Raw genomic sequence first — 25737 nt, forward strand, 5'->3', positions numbered from 1 at the left:
GGGATACCAAATTCAGACATCGCGGCATAAAGGCAGCTCCTTTTCGTGCTGTCGAAAGCAGCTTTAAAGTCGACAAATAGATGGTGTGTGTCGATCCTTTTTTCACGGGTCTTCTCCAAGATTTGGCGCATGGTGAATATCTGGTCAGTTGTTGATTTTCCAGGTCTAAAGCCACACTGATAAGGTCCAATCAGTTTGTTGACGGTGGGCTTTAGTCTTTCACACAGTACGCTCGATAGAACCTTATAAGCGATGTTAAGGAGGCTTATCCCACGATAGTTGGCGCAGATTGTGGGGTCTCCCTTTTTGTGGATTGGGCAGAGTACACTGAGATTCCAATCGTCGGGCATGCTTTCTTCCGACCATATTTCGCAAAGAAGCTGATGCATGCACCTTATCAGCTCTTCGCCGCCGTATTTGAATAGCTCGGCCGGCAATCCATCGGCCCCCGCCGCCTTGTTGTTCTTCAAGCGGGTAATTGCTATTCTAATTTCTTCACGGTCGGGCAATGGAACATCTGTTCCATCGTCGTCGATTGGGGAATCGGGTTCGCCATCTCCTGGTGTTGTACTTTCACTGCCATTCAGCAGGCTGGAGAAGTGTTCCCTCCACAAACACAGTATACTCTGGTCATCAACCACTAGATCACCGCTGGGGGTCCTACAGGAGTGTGCTCCGGTCTTGAAACCTTCAGTTAGTCGCCGGATCTTTTCGTAAAATTTTCGAGCATTACCCCTGTCGGCCAGCTTGTCAAGCTCTTCATACTCACGCATTTCTGCCTCTTTCTTTCTTTTTCTGCAAATGCGTCTCGCTTCCCTCTTCAGCTCTCGGTATCTTTCCCATCCCGCTCGTGTTGCGGTCGATCGCAACATTGCGAGGTAGGCAGTCTGTTTTCTCTCCACTGCGAGACGACAATCCTCATCATACCAGCTGTTTTTTTGGCTTTTCCGAAAGCCAATGGTTTCGGTTGCAGCTGTACGTAAGGAGTTTGATATGCCGTCCCACAGCTCCCTTATACCGAGATGCTGATGAGTGCTCTCAGAGAGCAGGAGTGCAAGTCGAGTAGAAAATCGTTCGGCTGTCGGTTGTGATTGCAGCTTCTCGATGTCGAACCTTCCTTGTGTTTGTTGACGTGTGCGCTTTTCTACACAGAGGCGGGTGCGTATCTTAGCTGCTACAAGATAGTGGTCTGAGTCGATGTTGGGACCACGAAGCGTACGCACATCAAAAACACTGGAGACATGTCGTCCATCTATCACAACATGATCGATCTGGTTGCGAGTGATTCGATCCGGGGACAGCCAAGTAGCTTGATGGATTTTCTTATGCTGGAATCTAGTGCTACAGATGACCATATTTCGGGCCCCAGCGAAGTCGATCAGCCTCAGACCGTTTGGTGATGTTTCGTCATGGAGGCTGAATTTTCCGACTGTTGTGCCAAAGACACCTTCTTTACCCACCCTAGCGTTGAAATCGCCAAGCACGATTTTGACATCGTGGCGGGGGCAGCGCTCATAGGTACGTTCTAGGCGCTCATAGAAGGTATCTTTGGTCACTTCGTCCTTCTCTTCCGTCGGGGCGTGGGCGCAAATCAGCGATATGTTGAAGAACCTCGCTTTGATGCGGATTGTGGCTAGACGTTCATCCACCGGGGTGAATGCCAGGACTCGACGACGGAGTCTCTCTCCCACCACGAATCCCACACCGAATTTGCGCTCCTTTATATGGCCGCTGTAGTAGATGTCACAAGGACCCACCTTCTTCCGTCCTTGTCCCGTCCATCGCATTTCTTGGATTGCGGTGATGTCAGCCTTTACTCTTACGAGGACATCAACCAGCTGGGCAGAGGCACCTTCCCAATTAAGGGTCCGGACATTCCAGGTGCATGCCCTTAAATCATAGTCCTTTATACGTTTGCCGTGGTCGTCATCAAAAGGGGGGTTTCTCATCCGAGGCCTGTGTTTCTTATTCACTGGTTATTCGTTTTTATGTGGTGGGTCCCAAGCCCTACGCACAACCGCATAAGCGGGATTCGCCTTCTCACTTTAGCTCGCTTCCAGACGGATGTCTGTTGGCTACCCAGAGGATACTTGGTCTAAGACCGGAAGTTGTGAGCTGCTTGAGCCACATGTAAAAGAATCGTTCCTGGCCACTCCCAAGTGAATGGCAGTCAGAAACTTTCCTCACTTACGTGAACTTCTACATATGACTCCATCCTCCGATTTGTGATTTTGGTAACTACTTAAAATAGGTCACGTGCGACATCGTAGGTGTGGAGTTCAAATATTGAAAATTACTTTTTGTCTTATAAAATTAACTTAAGTATGTAAATAGATACGTTTACATTAATTATTTACATATGAGCATAAACCGCACTTTAAATTCCACTGAAATAGGTATTCAAACAGATTTTGGCGAAAATTATAGACTTACAAATCAAAATAAGAGTTTTAACAAGAGTGTCAGGAGAAACTCGTTTGCTGTTATACATAAGTGATAAACCAACCATAACATGTTATTTTCTTGAAAAATCTCTTAACTAAAATTAAGAAATCCTTTAGTTGCTTATCTAATAATTTATTTTTTTATGGTAACTGCTCTCAGTTTAAAAACAAATTAATATTATGAAGCCTGGTTGATTTTATAAAATAATTAAAACGCTCCTCATTGAAATGGAAATCTTTTGCAACGAGCCGTCTATGGAGTGGGACCAGTTATCAAAAGGAAAAGGAATGTCTGGCAGATAACGAAATCCAAAATTTTCGCGGACAGCATATTCTAAAAAAAAATGTATTTCATATTCATAATACTATTTTCATTTTATACTATATAATTTTTGTTGTGTTTCTCGTTGGATGTTAGTTAAAATAAATAAATAAATGCATTTACTACTTTTTAAGACATTTTATTGGACTGGTGCGACATGTCCCGTGCGAATGTCGTAAATTTAATTGAAAAAACTATAAATTAGTTTTGGGTGAAATACCAATTTTAAAGGCATCAATGCGCCACATTTTACAATCAAAAACATTTCAATATTGTCTTACAATTCGCTGAAATCGCCGTTTGAATCGTTGTTCGCAAAAACGACTTCCATTTTTTGCCCCGTGCGAATGCCTTGGTTTTTTTGCAATTAAAAAAAAATGAAACCCGTTCCAAAATCAACCGTATCACTAAATGTAGGGCTAATAAGGAGTTATTAAAAAATCCTACTGTCAAAACATGACGGAAATGCCCATATATTTAAAAGAAAGCGAAGCGAATGGTCCGGTGGTGAATGAGGACGTGACGAAATATCTGCTGTCATCAAACAAACAGTCAGCGCTTTCCCGTCTTGGCTCCCACGTCACTTTTGACAGTCACTTTAAAGTTAAAGATAGTTTTGTCTACTTTGGAATCAGCATTAACAACACCAACAATGTCAGCCTCGAAATCCAACGCAGAACTCTTGCCAACAGGTGCTACTCTCTCGACGAACCAAAATCAAACTCTACAAGTCGCGCATTCCCGTCCTGATGTATGGCGCTGAAGCTTGGACGATGACAACATCCGATGAGACGACCTTTGGAGTTTTCGAGAGAAAGGTTTTGCGATAGATTTATAGTGAATACCGCAGACGATGGAACGATTACGATGACATAGACATAGTTCAGCGAATAAAGGTTCGAATGGACGAAAACACTCCAGCTTTGAAAGTGTTCGATGTAATACCCGCTGGTGGAAGTCGCGAAGGAGAAAGATCAAGTGGAAAGTGACCCATACGTTGTTCTATGTACAAATCGTTTTTTCTGGATGTAATTGGTTTCTTGGGTAATATTTATCAAGAAGTGGATAAGATTGATTTTAATTTTGAATAGACTATTTATCAGTCCTGGAAATCGAATATGAGTCTCTATAAAGGTGAAATGCGAAAAATATCACGAAAATAGGCACTGGAAATTTAATACGAAAACAAAAAACGATAAAAAGCGGTGAACCAATTTTTTCTTTGGTATAAAAACATAGAATAACTTCGAAAAAATTAATAACCAAATATAGAAATCTTCATTTAAATTGGATCGTATTAGTTTATTTTGAATGTATGAGAATCAATCAAGTGGTAGTCTTAATGGCCAAACAAAATTTTTAAATTACTAATTTTTTAACACGAAAGCCTGTATAGAACTTTTTGCTTTACAAAAAAAAAAAGGAAAGTCATGCTATTTCAAAACCTGAGATCTGGATGACCAGTCAATACCTATCTCTTTGACAACAGACATCTAAGCAATTTTTGTTGTAAAAACTGCATAGTTTAATTTGGCACGAAAACTTTTTGTCTCACAACCAATTGATTAATTTGGTTTGTTAAAAAAAATATATTAAGAAAGTAGTATTCTCTTGATCACACGTTAGCTTTCTATAGTTCTTGGAATTGGCGTCATGGTTGCCGAATGAGGAATTTTGCTTATAACTCCGACGAAAATGGATCTCGTCAGTCTTTAGAATTTGCATTTTATTTCTAGGACTATTTACAAAGTTTATTCTTACATTCCGTCGTACTCATTCGGGTATGCTTAACCAACCGACATAAAAGCTAACGCATACTGTATTTTTTCTCCACACAAACAAATGAAAATGATTACGTAAAATAAATAAATAATTAATTCGGATGCCAACATTTGTCACTATCAGACGACCTTACTTTCTGCTAATAAATATATGCTATTGGCGAATAGAAAAACAACCAAAAACAAAACTAAGAACCACATAAAAGTGGGCAGCAGCTGGTAAATTAGTCTCGCATGAACAGTGCTTTTCTGGTATTATAGGCTCAACGCCAAGACACTAAGCGCCAAACATGCCATAACAGAAGCTACTGCAAGCAAAACCTTACAGACATATGTTTTCACACACACACACACACATAGAAATATGTAGAAAGTTCGACGCATGTAACGATGAAAAAATGCTGTCCATTAATCGTGTTGGTGTTTATTTAGCTTGTAATTACATTCATTTATTTACTTATTGACTACCGACAACTGACAAAACCCTACCCACTTTTATTCCTACACACCAACAACAACAACAAAGTGCTGCTAAGCTCAAGGCAAAAGGACAATAATCTCACGCTTACAAGGCGCAAGAGAGTAAAGCAAGCACAACTTAAGGCGTTGAACATAGCCACACATAAATACCATACAGTTATCCAAGCATTGACCTTCACTTTCCAAATTTAGTAAGTAAGCATAGGAAAAATTTACCACAAATATTTCGGTACAACAAAAACATAAACATTAATAGCTAAATCTAGCAAACAGCTCAAGGCGCAAATGTCTCCCCGTATTTAGAGGGGGATCCCAACAAAAAATGTCTTTGAATGACTGACAATCAATTTCGTTTGTCTACGCGTCGCACTGGACATCCTAAGCAAGGAGTCAAGTCAAGTCGTGCCGCCGGTTGCTATGCCATGCTATGCTTTGTACTGCACTGTCTTAGCTCGCCCCATACACCACTCGTCGTTGCTTCCTGCCCTCCACACCTTCATTACTTTGCCAGCTTTTGACTGCTAACGAACGCTGAAAATTACTTTGACATAAGTTAATTAATCTTTGGCGTTGGCGTTCTCTCTTCTAGTTCGTGTTTGAAATATCGAAATGAAATGCCTGGCATTGCTTGGCTATTTGGTATTTGCTTTTTTGCTTGTAGTCGCATTTATTTATTGTATTTTGCCAATTCGGTTTCCAGGCAATTTCTTTGCATTACTTTGCCATATTGATTGGTTGTGGGTCGCGGTGAAATATGCGCAAATAAACGCAGGTAATTTACAAGTCGGATTTGTGATGACGGTTCGGAAGGTGGCGCTTGGGAATGAAGTGGTGATGGACAAGATACTGAGTTCGAGACTGGCGGCAGACCATCAGTAGGAATTTAATACGGTGCAGAACATCCTTTTTCTCTTTCTTTCTTATTAGTTTTATTGTTCTTATTACAGTTCATCTTCTCTTCTTCTTTTACTACTTCATATTATCTCTACCGCCTTTTGACAAAATATTTTTCTATCTTTGTCTTATTCTAACAGTCCTAGTAGTTTTACCTATAGTTTACAGATTCTAGAACGTTGTTTATGATTCTCGACAGCATATCTGAAACCCCAAATCACCTGATTCAACATTTGACGTTGAAAAGACGTTCCCTCTTACCAAAAGTAATTTCCCAAAAAAAAGGTTTGCATTTGGATGCTTTGAGCAATTTTGAGAACAGACTCTAGTTAGAGCAGCCATCAAAGGCAGACGATCGGTGGTACTCGTAAACTCTTGGAAGCTCATGTGACCGTTATTAAAATTCAGTTATGTAGTAACTCTCTAAATTGACCAACTCGAAACATGTTGGGTTTCCTATCGTCGCCGGCAGTTCTATACCAAAGGAACCCACGAAAAGGAAAGTCTATTATACGTAGAATACTTTTTTCTGTTCCTCTGGTTTCGAAGATCGAGACTACACAGAGTTGACGATACACCTAAGTCAACGAAAATGGCGAAATTTCTTGTATGTAGATATGCTTAATTAAGATTTGGAAGATTCAAAATTAGCAAGAAAGCCAAAGAACCCAAGTTATGGCTATGAATGGGTTCAAGTGGTTTTTAGGAGTTTGTTTGAAGGGTTTTGCAAAATTGAAAATTTTTCAAAGGAATAGATCCCTTTTCCGGAGTAGAACACAAGCCGTCAGTCCAGCCAACAGTTTCCCTAAACAGGTACTTTCGGTAAATCGTTTCTCCTAAACAGGAATTAATATAAGACTTAGTGGACAGATAGATAGATAGATGATGATGATGAGGAATGCACCACGACCAGTGGTCTATTGTGCCCTTTCCAAGCCTACAGCGGCAGTTCTATACCAAAGGAACCCACGAAAGGGAAAGTCTATTTTCTGTTCTTCTGGTTTCTAAGATCGAGACTACACAGAGTTGACGATACACCTGAGTCAACGAAAATGGCGAAATTTAATATCGCCGAAATCATCATATCTTGTATGTATGTAGATATGCTTTATAAAAGACTTAAAAAATGAAAATGATATGCTTTCAAAGTGTACCTACACTACCTCCATAAGTTCCTTCAAAGCCGTCTTCCTCAGATTTAACGATTTCAAATTTTCAAAAATAAAAAATGTGGTTAGAGTTCACCTGGTATAAATTCATAAGACAGAAACTATTCCTGATTAATTCACAGATCGCCATCTATTCGATAAATCAGTTATAAGTTAAGGTTTTAAGTTTAATACTATAACGAGGTTCTCTAGATCTCCCTATATAATTTTTCACGAATTTTGCCTACTTCTAATTTTGTATTAGGTTACATGACGTTATGATCCGTTCTTAGTTTTCAAGAAAATATTTAGTATATTTCAAGCTAGCGAGGATGAGAAGATATATAGTTTCGATGCCTTTTCGACAATGGGAGACTCAGAAAATTGCGGAATACTCAATTAATTTTGCTAAGATATATCACATATTAACCAATACATATATGCGTAATAAAGCCCAACGAATTTTTGAAAAACCTATAATTAGGTATATGGGAGCTAGAGGATGATATTTTTGAAAAACCTATAATTATGTATATGGGAGCTAGGAGATGTTATGACCCGATTTTAATAATTTTTGGAACAGAGACACACTATTGGAAGAAAACAATTTCCTCTGAATTACATTAAATTAGCTGAGAGATTTACCCATATTTTCGGTTAAAATTTAACCTTAGGCGCTGAGTTCAACATGTTCGATATCTGGGGCCTTGAAAAGTTATAGCCCGTTTTCGACAATTTTTTCACAAGTGATGCCACAGATCATATACTGTATTTGTGTAAAGTTTTATTTCGCTATCATCATTGGTTCCTAATGTATATATTATAAAGTGAAGGATTCAGATGGAATTCAAAATTGAGTTATAAAAAAAGTAGTCGTGGTTGTGAACCGATTTCATCCATTTTCCACACTTGTCATCAGGGTGGCAATAAAATATTATATACCGAATTTCATTGAAATCTTTTAAGTAGTTCCTGAGATATGGTTTTTGACCCATAAGTGGGCGATGCCACGCCCATTTTCCATTTTGTAAAAAGATCTGAGTGCAGCTTCCTTCTGCTATCATTTCTGTGAAATTTTGTATTTCTGACGTTTCTCGTTAGTGAGTTAACGTACTTTTAGTCATTTTCAACCTAACCTTTGTATGGGAGGTGGGCGTGGTTATTATCCGATTTCTTTAATTTTTGGACTGTATAAGGAAACGATTGCAGAAAGTTTGGTTTATATAGCTTTATTGGTTCGCAAGATATATACAAAAAACATATTTGGTGGCGGGGTCACGCCCACTTTTCCAAAAAAAAATACATTCAAATGTGCCCCTCCCTAATGCGATCCTATGTTCCAAATTTTATAATAATTTATAATTTATTTTATAATTTATTTTTTCATAACTTTATTTATGGCTTAGTTATAGCTCTTTATGTGGGCGCCATTTTGTGGGCGTGGCAGTGGTCCGATTCCGCCCATCTTCGAACTTAACCTTCTTATGGTGCCAAGGAACACGTGTTCCAAGTTTCATTAAGATATCTCAATTTTACTCAAGTTACAGCTTGCACGGACGGACAGACGGACAGACGGACAGACGGACAGACGGACGGACAGGCGGACAGACGGACAGACAGACATCGGGATTTGAACTTTACTCGTCACCCTGATCACTTTGGTATATATAACCATATCTAACTCGTTTAGTTTTAGGACTTACAAACAACCGTTATGTGGACAAAACTATAATACTCTCTTTAGCAACTTTTGTTGCGAGAGTATAAAAAAAGTTCGAATTAAAGAGACTTCGAGTTATGGAAGGTAATTTGTATGAAATTTTACTTCTATTGCCAATTGAAGTGTTCGAATTATGGAGAACTTCGAGTTATAGAAGTTCGAGTTCTGGAAGTTCAAATGTATTTCGAATTATTAAGTAAGCAGTTATTACTTTTCGACGAAGTTGAATTCTGTTCCGGTACACAGCTATATTTAGTTGTAGAAAATAAGCAGAGACCGAAATATTTTTTGTAAGAACGCTTTCCGTATTTCAGTATTTATTATTGTTTCTATTTATGCGCTCTCTCCTCATACCGGGTTTGTTGCATATTCCGTTGTGTTACTTCAGGCTATGTAATCTTCTACTCAAGCATTACTCCTAAGTGTATGTTACATTTTTGTAAATATTCTTTTGTATTCAAAGCATATTTGTTTAAGATCTTACGCTTAACTTATTTTCAACACATATTTTCCCCGTTAAACACTTAAGTTATGTCAGCCAAATAGTATGCAGCATTTTTCTTAATTCATTCATATATAAAAAGTATGCAATGGAGGTGCGCGGGATACTTAAAAATGCATGCGAAGTTAAAAAGATAGCATGTGAAAGCATTTAAAAAATTCTTCAAAAAAATATTTAAAAAATAGCGGAGTGTGCGCTGCAAAGAAATGCTACAAAAGCATACTTTCGGGCATTGTCTTCTGTATCTTAACCGCGAACGCAACGCAACTGTCTTGAAAAGAAAAAATATTGTAACTAAATAAGTACAGTAAAGGATTACGGTAAATTTTTGCAATTTACACGCGCTGAAAGAGCTTCTTTACGCTACCTTTTTACGCTGAGATTTTTTTGTTCTAAAAAAAAAGAAATTTGCCCACAGGCTTAAGCTTGGCTCCCGCGCCTGAAATTACGCAAAGCTTCACTGGTTACGAACAAGAAGCGCATACATAGCAGGCATTCATTCGCGTAAAAAATGGAAGTGAGTGAGCCGCATATGTGACTTGCCTCTTCGCTTAGCATAACTCGTATGCCATGCCGCCTGCGGTTTAATGCCTCGTTGCGCTTCGTTTTTCAGCCACCCTTTCAAATGCCATGCAAAGAAATACCGTAAGTGGTAGATTTAGCTTGGTCGCCTATTTAAGATGACATTTGGTTGGTCACAGCTTTTGCGAATTATTTGGAGATGTGTTCTATTCTTGAACCGTTCTGTGAGTTAACAGATTTAACAAGTTGTAAATACAGTTAGTAAACGAGTTGAGCCTGAGCCTCGGAAAAAGCTGCTTAAGCTATAATATTTTATTAGTAAAACAAATGCCAGCCAATTAGCTTATACTGAGCGTATTTTTGCGTAGAAATACTTCCATAGCTCTGTCCAAATTTAAAAAAAGGGGATTAGTGATTTTGTATGGATTGTAAATAGATTCGCATGCGATCCATCACTCCCAAAGACCGTCCCTTAAAAAAAATATAAAATAAAATATTTAACAAGTTCTTACAAAATGCTGAATGGGTTATAAACAGAAAGCTTTTAAAGCTTTTCGAATGCAATCCATCACTCCCAAAGAGTTTTAACCAAGTCATATAGCAGGTCTTGGAGATTCTCTCTTCTGTCACTTCTATCAATTAGTGCTGAAAATTTTGGATGCCGTACTTAGAAAAGCTCTTTTGAAAAGCAGGATATATTGTAAATAGTAAGCTTTTAAAGCTTTTCATCTGCAATCCATAACTCCCGGAGAGTTAACCAAATTAATATAGCAGGTCTTGAAGATTATCTCTTCTTTTGTCAGTGCTGAAAGTGCAGGGATCCCTACTCCAATAAAATACCCTTAAGGGACTTACGAAAAACTGTTTCGAGGGCAATTAGTTATTGAATGTTAAAAAATTAACTTTTAGAAAGTAATCAAGGCCAATATAAAGCTGATATTGAGATATTGTTCTACATACTATCTACTTCTCTTTATTCAGGATCTTTGAGATCTCTACTCCGATCTGACTTTACAAAATATCGTCGAAAGAGAAAGAATCTTGACAATTCTTAATTTTTTAAGTATTATAGACCAAGCTCGCAGTCACTAGAAATCGTTTTCGTAAGAGTGATATTCAAAAATGAGTGTTTTATTGTCTAAAGCTTTTTACAAAACGATGCAAATAATAAGGGTCCAATATTTTTCTTATTAAGCAGCCATAGCTGTACTTCAACGCTAATATTATATATTTTTTTATTATTGTATTATAAATTCTTCTCTTTCTAATTAATTCTCACCATGTTATGCTTTCATGATGTGATTATTTTACCCGTTAGTATTTCATTTCATTAAAATTAAACACATCTCCTGTCAAAAACAATCGCTAATTCAACGCATTAGCGTAATGCTGGCGAGGGGAGTGTAGTCGAGAGGGCGCAAGTAGACAGACATATGCAGAAATAGGAAGGATGTGCTACGAAGCTCTGCAGTGAATAGCAGGACACTGTTTTTGTATGCGCTTCTAAGTAGCAGCTAATATAAAAATAACAAGTGCAGGCAATCAAAACGGACGTAAATGAAGAGGGAGACAAAAGGGTGCATGGTACACTGTGCTACATATTTTTTATTTAAGCTTAAGAAGTTCAAACACGAGGTAAGAAGGTTACCGAATCTATATGGTGATGGCAAAAGAAAAGGCGAAAGTAGCGCCCATTGGAGAATCCATGAGACATATAAACGATAAAAAGCACAATTATCCCACTAGTCGTGTCTTCAAACGCTAATATGAATAATGAAGCAATTTTTAAGATCTTAGACTTAGGCTTCGATTTTTATAGATTTGCCTATCCACGCTAATCACGTCTCTTTAACTCATTGCGTTTGGTATGCCAAATGTCTCTAATAGACAATCACGGTTTTCGAAAATTGTTGAAGTTGGTCAAATCGGTTCCCACAACAAGAATCTCTGCGATCTCTGCCACTTAAATTTCTAAAGCATATGCCAGCTTGAGGTGGGGAGGGGGTTGTTTTACTGCGAACAATATTTTCTGTTTCTAAAGAGACTAAAAAGATACCTCTCTCCACATAAAGACAGACAACCAAGAACAATTTCCTTCACATGTTCACCTCGAATGCACAACGAATTTCAAGACTAGAATATAGAATCTAAGTAAATTGGAAATAATTAAGATTTGAAAGATTCAAAACTAGCAAGAAAGCCAAAGAACCGAAGTCAGGACTATGAATGGGTTCAATTGAAGGGTTTTCAAGATTGAAAATTCTTGAAAGGAATAGATCCCGCTTCAGGAATAGAACACAAGCCGTCTGTCCAGCCTACAGTTTCCCCAAACAGGTATTTTCGGTCAATCGTTTCTCCTAAACAGAAATAAATTTAAGCCTTAGTCGATATATTCTTACAAAAAAATATTCGGATGCTAAGAACGTAAAAGCTTTTAAGGAATCAGTTGCCCTCTAAACTACCTGTAATAGTCGAGAGTTAAAAGCTGTCTCACAAAATTTTATTGGATGTCTCAAAATCAGAATCAAGCAATAAAATTTTATCTTCGAAAAACCCCAAGGACCGCCAAGAATTAAAAAAAAATTTAAATTATACAATTTGTTACATAGTGTATGTAGTAAAATGCTTGTAAGCATGTTCTTGGTAGTTACAAAAAATATTAGAAGTCCTCAAAACCCAAAAACTATTAGAAAAAAATTTAAATTTGTTGCATAGTGTAAGTAATAAAGCAAACGCAAGGTACATGAGCTTAGCATCGCAGGACATGCATCACCTTTTGTGCATCAAAAGGCTGCTTTATGCCTCAAATATGCGCATGAGCACACACCCAAACACACACAGAGAGGAAAGCGTCCGCTCGTATGACCACAACACGGTGTAGAGCCCATATGTTTACACATTAAATTAAAATGTAACATAAAACTTATGAGTGTGTGTTTGCGAGGCTACCCTTTCTCTAAAGCCTTTCAACAAAGCTGCTGCCGGTTACTGTCGCCATTTTCAGAAGTATTTATTTATGTAATTTGAGGTGTTAAATAGCTGCTTCAGCTGGGGAAAAGTAAAAAAACAAACACTCATACTCACGCCAGAGTCTCCACTCACACACGGGGCGTCATTTCATGCTCCAGCGCTGACGAATCATATTTTTCACAAAGTGCATTTCAAATGCGCATCCTTGCGGTGATTTTGCACATGCTAATTTCAATTTGCCAGCTTCTTGTGCATTCCAAGCGCGTTTAAATGCTTACAAGCTTACAAAGCGACAGCGGCAAAAAGATATCTCTTTGTTTCGCATTGCGAAAATGGAAAGATATTTCACTGTGGTTTCTTTTGCTAGTAATTATTTTATTTTCCGAGGCTGCTAGAGGCAGTAATAGTTATTTCGAAACGTGGTTTAAGGGTACTAATTTTCATACTCCACTCAAATCATGATCTCGGTCTCCGATTCGTTCGCAAAATGCGTTACAGTTTATTTCACGCAGATTGACTGGGTACTAGTTAAGCAAGGTCTCGGCAGCTTGAGGGTCCATATAATATACATACTTATGTAAACTAATTAAAATTTTGTCGCCATCGCCAATCCCACCTCGATTCAGAACCTCAAAGCCATTCTAAAGATCAAAAGCCCAGAAGACCTTGACATGTTTGATACCACGCTGCCACTTTCGGTTTGTTTTACTACATCTAATGGTCTAACATACTCTTATACTGCGTCCGCAAAATCTCCTACATTCAAATTACAGAAAGAACCGAAAGTATTTCGAACATTTCCTCCATATAAAAGTGAGTACGGATCAATCGTGTTTAGCCTCTTGAATCACATTCGAAATAGGAAAAACATCGACCAACAATTATTTCTCGCACTATCGGAATCACAATTCCCAGTAAAAAAAAATAATAGTCAATATCTTCGAAGGTCGAATCAGAATATAGACAAACCGCCTAGAACGAAAGCAACAACCAGATGATTCAGCATAGAACTTCCGACGACTGCTTACCATTTACAAATTCGATGAAATTTAAATGGAAACCTCCGGCACAGAGTTGAGTTTGAAATCTAAGAGAGTAGAGCTAGAGTGTGGAGAGCTTATTGTTGAGAGCGGAAGTTTGAGGTTATACTCGTAGTATTTACTGAGGTGGAACACTAATAATCTCTACATAATGTATTTTACTTTCTTTTGGTTTAGGGAGAGAATTTCCCAGGAGAATGCGGCATATAATGATTCAGACTTTTTGGTAAGGCCCGAAGATGATTCCATCATAGCGGATGAACCCCCATGACAAAAACTCTTTTTTAAATCGATATATAGTATTTAAGATTAATTAAAGTACGATAAACGCTTAGACTTGAAACTATGATGAACTTGGACAACTCAATTGTATTTTAAGTTAAATTTAAATCGAAAACCTAATACCAGATCCTCCAAAGCTCACTGTCTCTATATTTGTCGCGTACATTAAGTTTTACATGAGCAAATCAGTATCTCCTGGCTTTTATTGCTGAACCTTTTCGAAATCATTACACAATTAATATTGTACTATTACTCGTATTACTTCTGGTTCTTGCAATACCTACCTAAACTCCTTCTCCGTTTATCCTGACACAACTTCCTCATATTGCCACTTTATCTCCATTTCGATTGTAAATCTCTTGTTTCTACTTTCTTGACATTCCCTCATTTCAATTGACAATTGATGCAAAAGGATGTGCCTTGTTGGGCAGCTGGAAACGTGAGTTGCGTAAGTAAACGGCTGCAGGTGGAGAAAGAAGCTATACAAACAGTGTTGCAACGCAATATCCAAACCCCGCAAGTTGTTTTCCCCACCAGCTGCTACACTATCCGCTTCATTCAGCTGCTTTCCAAATGCACCGCTTCTACGCCAGAGCACACAGCGTCTATGGTCCATTGACTTCGAAAGTCTCATTGTCTGACTGCCCAGTCCAAGCGTGCCGTCCAAGCGTACGGTAAACTCTATTTCAATCAGCAGTTGAGTCTATTTCTCGTATTTCAAGTGTCACTGTTATTGTTGTACTTTTTGCTGTCACCTTTAATTCTTTTTGTTAAGCTAGCTGCCACCTAAATACTTGTGTCTCACCGAAGGTTGGTGGTGTGGGGTTGTCAACTCTGCGCGCGTAATTGCTCTGAGTATGCTTGTCAGCCAATGTCCTTTCGATTTGTAGTCGAGTTTCCGAATAGTGTCTTTTCGTATCACAGTCTAATAACAGTTATTTGGTGGCATTTTTTGGTAAGCGGGTGGTGTAAAGACAAATTAATTGATTAAAGTACATTTGAAGGAGTACGGCTCTTTGAACAACTGCGTCAATTGAATGAGAAACAACTTGCTGTTTGCTGTTCAAACTTTTTTCTGGGTGTTTGGATGGTGTTTGTCTGTTTGTGGTAGGGATTTATATACTATGTATGCGATTAAGAAAAACTCCAAAAGAGTGAGGTAATGTTGGTATTCAGCAAAATAAGCTCAGGAGGCACTATAAACTTTTTCGGATTTCTTATTAACTGTCTGGGAGCTCAGATTTGATATACATACTAGGCAGTAACAGACATAAGATGAATGAAAAATATCTTGAATAATCCAGCCTTTAGAAAGGATACTCCTGGTTATCCTACAAAACCAAATATCGACACAATGTGTATGATACTGTCAAGCTCGACGGTTAGCTATTGTTATACTCGCAACAAAAGTTGCTAAGAGAGCATTATAGTTTTGTTCGTAAGTCATAAAGCTAAACGGGTTAGGATTATATACTTCAAAATGATCAGGGTGACGAGACGAGTCAAAATCCGAATGTCTGTCTGTCAGTCCGTTCGTTCGTCCGTGCAACGGATAACTTGCGTAAAAATTGAGATATATTGACGAAACTTGCTACACATGTTACTTGGGACTGTGAGCGGGTTATTTTCGAATATGAGCAAAACCACTGCACGACCACAAAATGGCGAAAACCGAAAACACATAAAGTGTCAAAACTAAGCCATAAATAATGTTATAAAAGTAAAATTTTAAAGAAAGGATCGCACTAGGAAGGGCCATATGTGGATGTAATTTTTTTGGGGAATTGGGCATGGCCCTGCCAACAAATAGGTTTTTTGTATATATCTCGAAAACCAATAAACCAAACTTTCTGCAGTCGGTTCTCTTTCGTACCCCACCACACACCATAAAGTTGATAGTTGAAATCGGATAATAACCACGCCCACCTCCCATACAAAGGGACCATCCATAAATTACGTCACACGAATTTAAGGACTTCTTAATATTAAATAATTTTTAATAAAATCAACATTTAGTTAAATATTAAAGTACAGAGACAACGAATGACTAGTAAAGAAATAATAGATACTTAATTATGCTAATACTTCAGAATACTACGACTTAGAAATTTATGACTGTTACACGGCAGAAGACAATTGTCAAGTAAACAATGGGAACGAATAGAAGTCACTGCGCCGGCGCGAAGCATGTGCGACAGTCAGCCTTGCAAACAACAACAAGCATGCATACGCAGCGGTAAAACCACGCCACCGCCGGCAGAAGTAGCCGCGCGTGATCGGCGTGGTACAGAGCTTTTGACCCCCCCTGGCCCTTGTCACACAATGTCACTTCTGAATGACACCCTCTCCCCCTTCAAGGTGTGACGTAATTTATGGATGGCCCCAAAGTTTAGGTTGAAAATTACTAAAAGTGCGTTAACTCTCTAACAAAAAACATCAGAAACACTAAAATTTCACATAAGAAATGGCAGATGGAAGCTGCACTCAGATTTATTTACAAAATGGAAAATGGGCGTGGCATCGCCCACTTATGGGTCAAAACCATATATCAAGAACTACTCGACCGATTTCAATGAAATTCGGTATTTAATATTTCCTGCACACTCTGATAACACGGATGAGAATTGGGTTCACAAGCACGCCTACTTCCCATATAACTCTATTTTGAATTCCATCTTATTCCTTCACTTTTTAATATATACATAAGTAATCAACGAAGATCGCAGAATAAAACTTTACACAAATACTTTATATGATCTGTGGCATCACTTGTGAAAAAATTATCGAATTCGGACTATAATTTTTCAATGCTCCGGATATCACATATGAAGAACTAAGTGCCTTAGGGTAATTTTTCAACGAAAATATCTGTAAATCTCTCAGATATCTTAATTCAATTCAGAGGAAATCTTTTTCTTCTTATAGTGTGTCTTTGTACGAATTATAGGTTTTTCAAAAATACGATTGGCTTAATAGCTTATAAATCGGTTAATATGTGAAATATCTTAGCCAAATTAAGTGAGCATATAATCTTAGATATAATGTATGTTGGTGGTGAAAATAAGTGAAATCGGTTCAGGAATTACCTCAGCCTATATACTATATATGATGTTTTTCGTTATTCTAATGGACTTTATGCCGAATATATGGGTCAAATTGTGTGGTATATTAATAAAATTAAATAAATAAACTGCAAGAGTATGAAATGTTCGGTTGAACCCGAACTTAGCCTCTCCTTAGTTGTTATAAAATCGGTTCTATAAATACTTTAGAATCCTGTTATTCCAAACAAATTAATATTAAAAAGTGGAATTTGGGTTTTTTGTCTGTAGAGCCAATCTTGTATTGTAGGTTTTATAATACCGGCTGTAAGACCTAAAATGTGTTCTTTCTGGACTGCATCGTTTACGGCTGACACATACCTTAAGTCCCACTTTTTTGGACATACCGGATTCCGACTAACATATTTAGATACATATGATAAAAGATTCCATTCTCGCCTTGGTGTGAAGACATATTGGGGTCCTAACAGGCTTCGAACGGTTTTTATGAAAGAACCTAAGATACCAGTATTCAAAATGCTCTCTAGGGAGACAATGTGTTAGTTAGGCTTTGCAAATTCGGAAAATTTTTAAAGCGATTGAACTATTTTTGTCCAAACTCCGTTATTATATAGATAACTTAGCTTCGTTCAGTTAACTAATTTATTGAAAGAAATTTGTATTTTAAAAGCATCCGGTTAGGCGGACAGTCGTTTAGCATACTATTGTAGCTACTAAACAGATTAGTTATCGCTTCTTAATCAAGCAACAAGAGACCTCAGCCAATTGTTATTCATTCAGAAATTCATATAAACAGTAAAAACTGTTTTTGCTCACTTCTAAGAGTCTAAGAGCTCTTTCCACTCCACCACGCCATTGAACTTTTTACAAAGACCCGCTTCTTTGTATGCGCCCATAACGAGCGACTGTTTGACCCATTTTTGGATTGCGTACAAATTTCGCATATGCAAATCGACAATTGCAGTTAGCCAGCAGCAATTATGCGGCGTTTTTAACCACTTTTGGGTGTTGCCTGGCAAATGATTACAAATTTTTGATGACCCTGATGCTGCTTTATTATGCGCTTGAAGACTAGGCAATGTCTTGCGCCCGCATACAAGTGGTTTATGCACTGGCAGTTGATTAACTGATTGCGTTTACGCACAATAATGCTAAGCGCTTCCGCTATTGTTGGTCAGCCGATAAAGATCAATGTTATTGACCACTTTTGGCTTGTGGCTACTTGGCGCATGCGCTTTTGACATTACAGGCTTGCTGTTGCATGTTTTATTATGTTTGGTTAAGTTGAATGGGCGACAATTTGCATACAATAAATTGAAGTTGTAGTTTAATGAACTTGATAATAGTGAAATATGATGTTAGAGTATTGGAAATACGCTTATGAATTATATGCTTATAAATGCCTAAATTAAAAAAAATTTAGAAAGTTAATAAAAAACTGAAAAATATTTATTTCATATTTACGGTCATGTTTACTCGAACTCCCCGAACGCGAAAAAGCTGTCAAACTCTCGGTAATACTTTTTGGGAACCGAAGGAAAATCTATTAAAAAAATTTATGAAATTTATAAAACAAAATGTTGATATAATCCAACTTTTAACGGGTGATTTTTTTGAGGTTAGGATTTTCATGCATTAGTATTTGACAGATCACGTGGGATTTCAGACATGGTGTCAAAGAGAAAGATGCTCAGTATGCTTTGACATTTCATCATGAATAGACTTACTAACGAGCAACGCTTGCAAATCATTGAATTTTATTACCAAAATCAGTGTTCGGTTCGACAAATCGAAAAATCGACAAATCGACAAATTTTGTTCAGCGATGAGGCTCATTTCTGGTTGAATGGCTACGTAAATAAGCAAAATTGCCGCATTTGGGGTGAAGAGCAACCAGAAGCCGTTCAAGAACTGCCCATGCATCCCGAAAAATGCACTGTTTGGTGTGGTTTGTACGCTGGTGGAATCATTGGACCGTATTTTTTCAAAGATGCTGTTGGACGCAACGTTACGGTGAATGGCGATCGCTATCGTTCGATGCTAACAAACTTTTTGTTGCCAAAAATGGAAGAACTGAACTTGGTTGACATGTGGTTTCAACAAGATGGCGCTACATGCCACACAGCTCGCGATTCTATGGCCATTTTGAGGGAAAACTTCGGAGAACAATTCATCTCAAGAAATGGACCCGTAAGTTGGCCACCAAGATCATGCGATTTAACGCCTTTAGACTATTTTTTGTGGGGCTACGTCAAGTCTAAAGTCTACAGAAATAAGCCAGCAACTATTCCAGCTTTGGAAGACAACATTTCCGAAGAAATTCGGGCTATTCCGGCCGAAATGCTCGAAAAAGTTGCCCAAAATTGGACTTTCCGAATGGACCACCTAAGACGCAGCCGCGGTCAACATTTAAATGAAATTATCTTCAAAAAGTAAATGTCATGAACCAATCTAACGTTTCAAATAAAGAACCGATGCAAATTTTATGCGTTTTTTTTTTAAAAAAAGTTATCAAGCTCTTAAAAAATCACCCTTTATTTCAGTCAAAAGATACTACATGGCTTTAGTTGGACAAAATTATATTTAATATACATATATGAATAAAAAAACCTATATATGTACTATATAGTTTAATATCCCCGCCCACATCACTCGCTAATCTGATCGGTTAATCAAATTGTAAGTCGACGATGAAATTAAAACCGAGCCTTGAGCAGCTTCACATTTCCGCAGTCATCATTAATCATTGTGCGACAAGATTTTCGCAATTTCGCGTCACATTCAATTGACATTTTCGCAGGGGTGATATTAACATTTGTATCTGTATATTTCTGCTGCGGATTTAGAGCAGTCTTCTGACTTTCTCAAAAATAGTCTTGTAATGCACAAACAGTGGCTAATAAGACATAAGTATCTCAGGCGGTCTGTGAAGAGGAGAAAGTAAAAAATAAATTAAAAAGAAATCAGCGAGAAATGAAAAATGTTGGCACTGTGCGGTTTTATGTAAATTTCGCGATTCGCTCTGCAGCTGGCGAACCGAAGTGGCAGGGTTGCTTTGTAGCTTAACTGATAGTCTGCGCTTCAGCGACTGCAGCTAAAAGCATTGATAAATCATAAAAAGTATACACACATACACACATTCATACTTTTTTCAGATTTATTGCCCAAACCACAGATTTGCAAAAAAATTTGGCGACCACAGCCGCCAAATATTTCGCTACCAATCGACCGTTATAAGCAATAGAAACAAGAATAAAAAATCAAATTTTCAAATCACTTCAACCCCCACTTCTGAGTGCTCCCTCAAAGCACTTTTTTGGCACATCTTACGAGCTGTTAAACCGCAATGGGCGCAAAAAATCAACGAATAAATAATGAGAGTAGAGATAAGCGCAAAGCTGGGCAGCAGAATTATTGATATATAATATTTAGCAAAAATATTTTAAGTAATTTGATTTGAGTATTACATCATTGTTCATTGATTTCTCATTTAACAATCAAGAAATTTATTATTTAAAACAACCTTCACTGAGTTTTCGTACTTTTCAGTCTCCTGTGAGCTCAGGCTATGAATCAGTGCTTCTTTGGTTTCATATATGTATAGACTCAAGACAAAACCTAAAGTCATAAAAAAATGTGATCATTTGATTCAGCCTTCCCTCTGAAGAACCGCCTAAAGTTCTAAGATTTTGAAGTCATCACAAAGCATTTAATCAACACCGTCTATTCGACCCTAAGGATCAGTACCATAAAGTGCTAAATCAGCCATTATTATTACGACTATATTCTCTTATTTCCACATAAATTCACCTCTCCTTAGATAACCTGAACCGATCTAGTCATATTTCTTACAACGGCCATACAAAGATCGAATAGGGATCTTAAAGAACTCAGATCGAAGCTCAAGAAGTCTTTACTTCATATCCAAGTGGAAAAATATTCCAGAATCATATAGGCAAGGATAAAATCTAAAAGAGCAATAAATAACTTCCTGTAAACGACACTATCGATTTTATCGGAGTCTGCATCTCTAGTAACAAAACACAGGAATACTGGTGAAAGATCTTAACAGTCAATAGACGTACTAATAACCTTTCTGTGAAAGTGTGAGAACAACCAATGGTTCAACTTGCAAGACAAAGAAACTATTGGTGTGTGTGGTATGTTGGCTATATATGGAAACCTTGTCTGGAAGACATCAGGAGTGAGGTTGTTCAAAATTATACTGATTGGTACAAAACTCCTTCTTCGCTGACGAACTAAGATCTTTAAGATAAATATAAGTCATTCAACTGCACCCTATCCACTTATGGTAAAAAGAACCAATATTTGAACTTTCAAATCAAGTCAATAAGCTTACAGAGGAATGAGGTAGCAAATATAGCTTCCATATTTTGAATTAAATTACATATTTATTACATATACATATGTAACCAGTCGAGGGTCACTACTGACTCTTCGCTTATTATTTCCACCCAATCTCTCAATGCCAATTAAACTCATCACAACTTTGAGTTGATATTTGAATTGAAGATTTTCGCACTTAAGCAATAGCACAAGCACTTCAACGACAAACATACACTCTGTATAAAAAGTGATTGGATTTGACTGTGTCTGACCTCAACCATGCCTTGTGTGGATTTGAAAAAGTCGTATCTTCAAAAGGACGGCTTTCATTTAAAAGTCACGGTATCATAGTCATAGTCTCAGCTCTATATATCTTCCATAGGATATTCTTCTTGAATCGGCTAAAAACCCTGCCCCTAGATGTTGCTAAATATTGTATTCATCAAAAGAAGTGATTTGTGAGTCGAAAATAGTAGCGCTGTGGCTCCTTTTTTCCTTCCAGAATTAGCACAGATAAGAACACAATTAAGCATTCTATCTCGATTGGACTCGTTATCAAAAGTTAAAAACTGAGATCTCCAGCTATTAAGGCTGTTTTTTATTTTGTTTCGTAGGAAGTTAGTAAGGAAACTTTACAGGAACAGATATTAATCTAATCTCCCTTTTTTAGACTCGATCGAGGTCTAGTATTAATTGAAGATCTATTGACTCTCTGAACTTTTGAAACACTTTTAAGTGCGATAAGCCACTAACAAGTGGACTGGCATAGAATTTTTTGTTTGAAAGAATAATATAGAATGAAGTTTGGGTTACTCTTTGACCAGAAGTTGTATAAATTCGCAGCAGTGTAAGCGTCATTTGACAAGAAAATGCCAAAAACCACAAGGCACACCAATGATTGCATATCGAAAGGCGCAAGCAAACATGAAACGCACCAACACACATGCAAAGTGGCAAATGTGAAGCATTGATAACCTTATGGCTTTACTTGCTGTCAGCAGATGTCAAAGAGCACTGACTCCCGCCTGGTACCGGAGCTCCTGGCTTGCTTGTTGCAAACTGTTGCCAAGTGTCAAACGTTTACCGTTATTCAATATGTGTAATTGTGTCGATAATATGCCCAAACATGCCTCCACACAACCGCCGTTGTGTCCACAAAAATTTACACTTGAACTTAACTTTTGCCAACACACACCCCAACATTTACGGGACCACAGCTCTTTCAACAGCATTGCTCAGTCGTCAGCTTGCAGAGCGTATTTGTGTGGTGAGTACCATCGATAACCCTGCCTTGAATGCAACCCTTCCTCTTGCCGCTGCTGGTATCCACATTGTAAGCCTTGCTGCATATTTCATCCCAAAAGCGGTGTTGTTGTCGGCTTCATCGACAGCAACTTGTTCGAGCCATTACACATCATTTGCTCGCCGAGCTAGTTGAGACTTTGATGGCTCACTCTCTGCGTGCGTTTGTAACGGCATTTGGAGCCACATCCTCTAAGTCAATCAGTGGAGTGTTAACTCCTTGGTCTGCTTAGTTTTGGTGTGTTCTAGTCTTGTTTGTCTTCTGTCACTTATGGTGTCGATGCGTCACAACCAAACACTTTGGAAATTTTCATATTACAGTTACCGATATTCTGTTTAGAATGTGGTTAACATCTTCGGTAAACCCCAAATGTGTTGCCGATACGGTTTAGTGGCAATTTGCGCATTTCGAAAAGGCATTGACAGCTGCAAATGTATAAATGGTAGTTGCATTCGGTATGAAATTTTAAAGTGAAAGAAACAAATTAAATGTGACGTCTCTTATGAAATATTTTAAAAGCAATGGAAACTTAAATTCGTTTCTATAACAAACATTTCCAAGTAAAATGTAGCACTTTATTAACACAATTACTTCAGCTCAACTTAATATTGGTTACTTAGGTGTACGACTTCACTAGAAAATACATATTGCGCTAAAATGTAGGCAACACTTTACAAAAATCTGGAAAATTTGTAAAGCAATACTCATTAAACTATAAAAAAACGTTTTCCACATTTATCATTTTTCTTTTATTTTATAAAACCAAAAGCAACTATGCAATTTTTAAATTAAAAAAATAGCCCACTGACCTATAAATACCAAAATAACAGCCCCATCTTCCCCTTAATCAAGCACTCTAATACAAAGGTCCCGGAAGAACCTTTGCCTAAAATCTTCGATGCAGCTGACAAAGAAATGGATATACTTTTAGGATTTCTATTATTTTTTGACAATCTTCCGTTAACTGATGCACTTTTCTGAACTCGATGGTGTTCTTTACGTCAACCGTTTTCCGCTCCCAGCTCTTCAAAGAAGAAGAAGTCTGATTACCATTTCAGTAAAAATTTCGTCCCTACATTCAGTTTGTGTATTCTATTGTTGATTCTACCGGTTCAGAATTAGCTCAAATACCTATAATAGTTTCTAAAACTAATGCCGCTGGATGAATTTGTTGGTAGTAACACGAGGTCAATACGGTTACTCAGCTTAGCTTGCTATAGTTCGGCAGCAGAAAACTGGTAGGAGAGAGCAATGATTTTGACTACCTTTATAATATCTAAAATCTCAATGGAATTATCACGTTGAGTACATGGAGTTCGTGAGGCTAATATTATTCATAGAACTCAGCATATAATAACTCAATATGACAATTTTCATTCTTGGACGAAAAGAATATCTCTAGAATGCAGGCTAAATAAATAAGATTATAAAAAAAATGTTCAGGAATACTTTTTAAAGGAGAAAGACTATTCTCGCTAATTAACATTGATCGAAGAAGCCATCGGAGACTAAATGTACAATAGCCTCGAAGTTAACTTCATCATTGGTCTATCCCCAATTCTTTAGATCTGATTTTTAACATATGTTTCAGAGTATTTCCTTGATTTCTGTAATTTGAACTATGACTTACCAGTTTAGATGTTTAATTATCATGAAAAGAAATAAATTGTGGAAAATTAAAATAAGAAAAGGAAGAAAAGAAAAATGTTAATATTATTTTCAATAAACAAAAATATTTTTGTTAATATTTTTGCTTCCTTAAGGGGTTAGAATTGTCAAAAAATAATGAAAAGTTCAACAGAAATAAATTGAGGAAAATTAAAATAAGAAAAGGAAGAAAAGAAAAATGTTAATATTATTTTCAATAAACAAAAATATTTTTGTTAATATTTTTGCTTCCTTAAGGGGTTAGAATTGTCAAAAAATATTTTTTTTCCTTAAGTCCAATATCTTAAAAATAGTATCTGAAAATTTTAAGTTGATCCGATAATTACTTTTCGAGTTATTCGACAAATAACAAAGAGCGCTCGGGCACTCCAACACGCTAGTGTGCATCTTTAAATGTGTTTTTTCTACACTATGTATTTTGAACAGGCAAAAACTGTAACTCGAAAACCGCTCAGTAGATTTTAATGAGATTTATACAGCTTTTTGAATATATAATAATCCTGGGCCTGATCGAAGTCAAATAACTGTTGATTCTTTCCCGAAAATCCAGACAAAATTTCCCTAGGCCGCCACTTTGTTAATTAAAAAAAAAACTTCGATCAGACCCAGGATTACCTATTTATAAAACTATTTTTTCTTATTCGATTGATTTTAGATGAATCTTCAAGGACTTATGATTGTCATCACAAGGGCCTTTTTTTAAATTGGATGAACACAGCCAGCTATAACTTAGGAAATTATAGATATTTTTTTAATTTTTGTGACTTCAAGTCAGAACATTTGTAACATGATTTAAGAGAAAGAAAGTTACTGAAAATGCTTATTCTTTCGTATCTCTGACAACCCCTAACCCCTTAAGCAATACAACTCACAGAAGGTAATCATGGTCTTGCCAGCTGATTTGAGAAGATTTATGGTATAAAAAAATATTTGAAGATTGTTTGAAAAATATTGGTCAAATATTATTGTTTGCAGTAAAGGCAAAAGTTGAGGCAAAATATGAAACAAAGTTGCCATCATTATTTTTATTTTTTTATTGTGAAATGACACATGATAAAACATTATAACTAGAATATGATTTTATGACCCTTTGCAATATTTTTACTAAATAACAATTTTTTGGAAGCATTGCAGTATTAATCCCATTTAGAGACATATTTTGAAAATAATTATTTCAATATTTCAGTGATTATTAAAAATATAAAACTTCCAAATCACTTACAGCATCTATACAGCAATTTTTAATGCCCTC

The sequence above is a fragment of the Zeugodacus cucurbitae genome, chromosome 5 (genome assembly GCF_028554725.1).
Source record: "Zeugodacus cucurbitae isolate PBARC_wt_2022May chromosome 5, idZeuCucr1.2, whole genome shotgun sequence".
NCBI classification, from domain to species: domain Eukaryota; kingdom Metazoa; phylum Arthropoda; class Insecta; order Diptera; family Tephritidae; genus Zeugodacus; species Zeugodacus cucurbitae.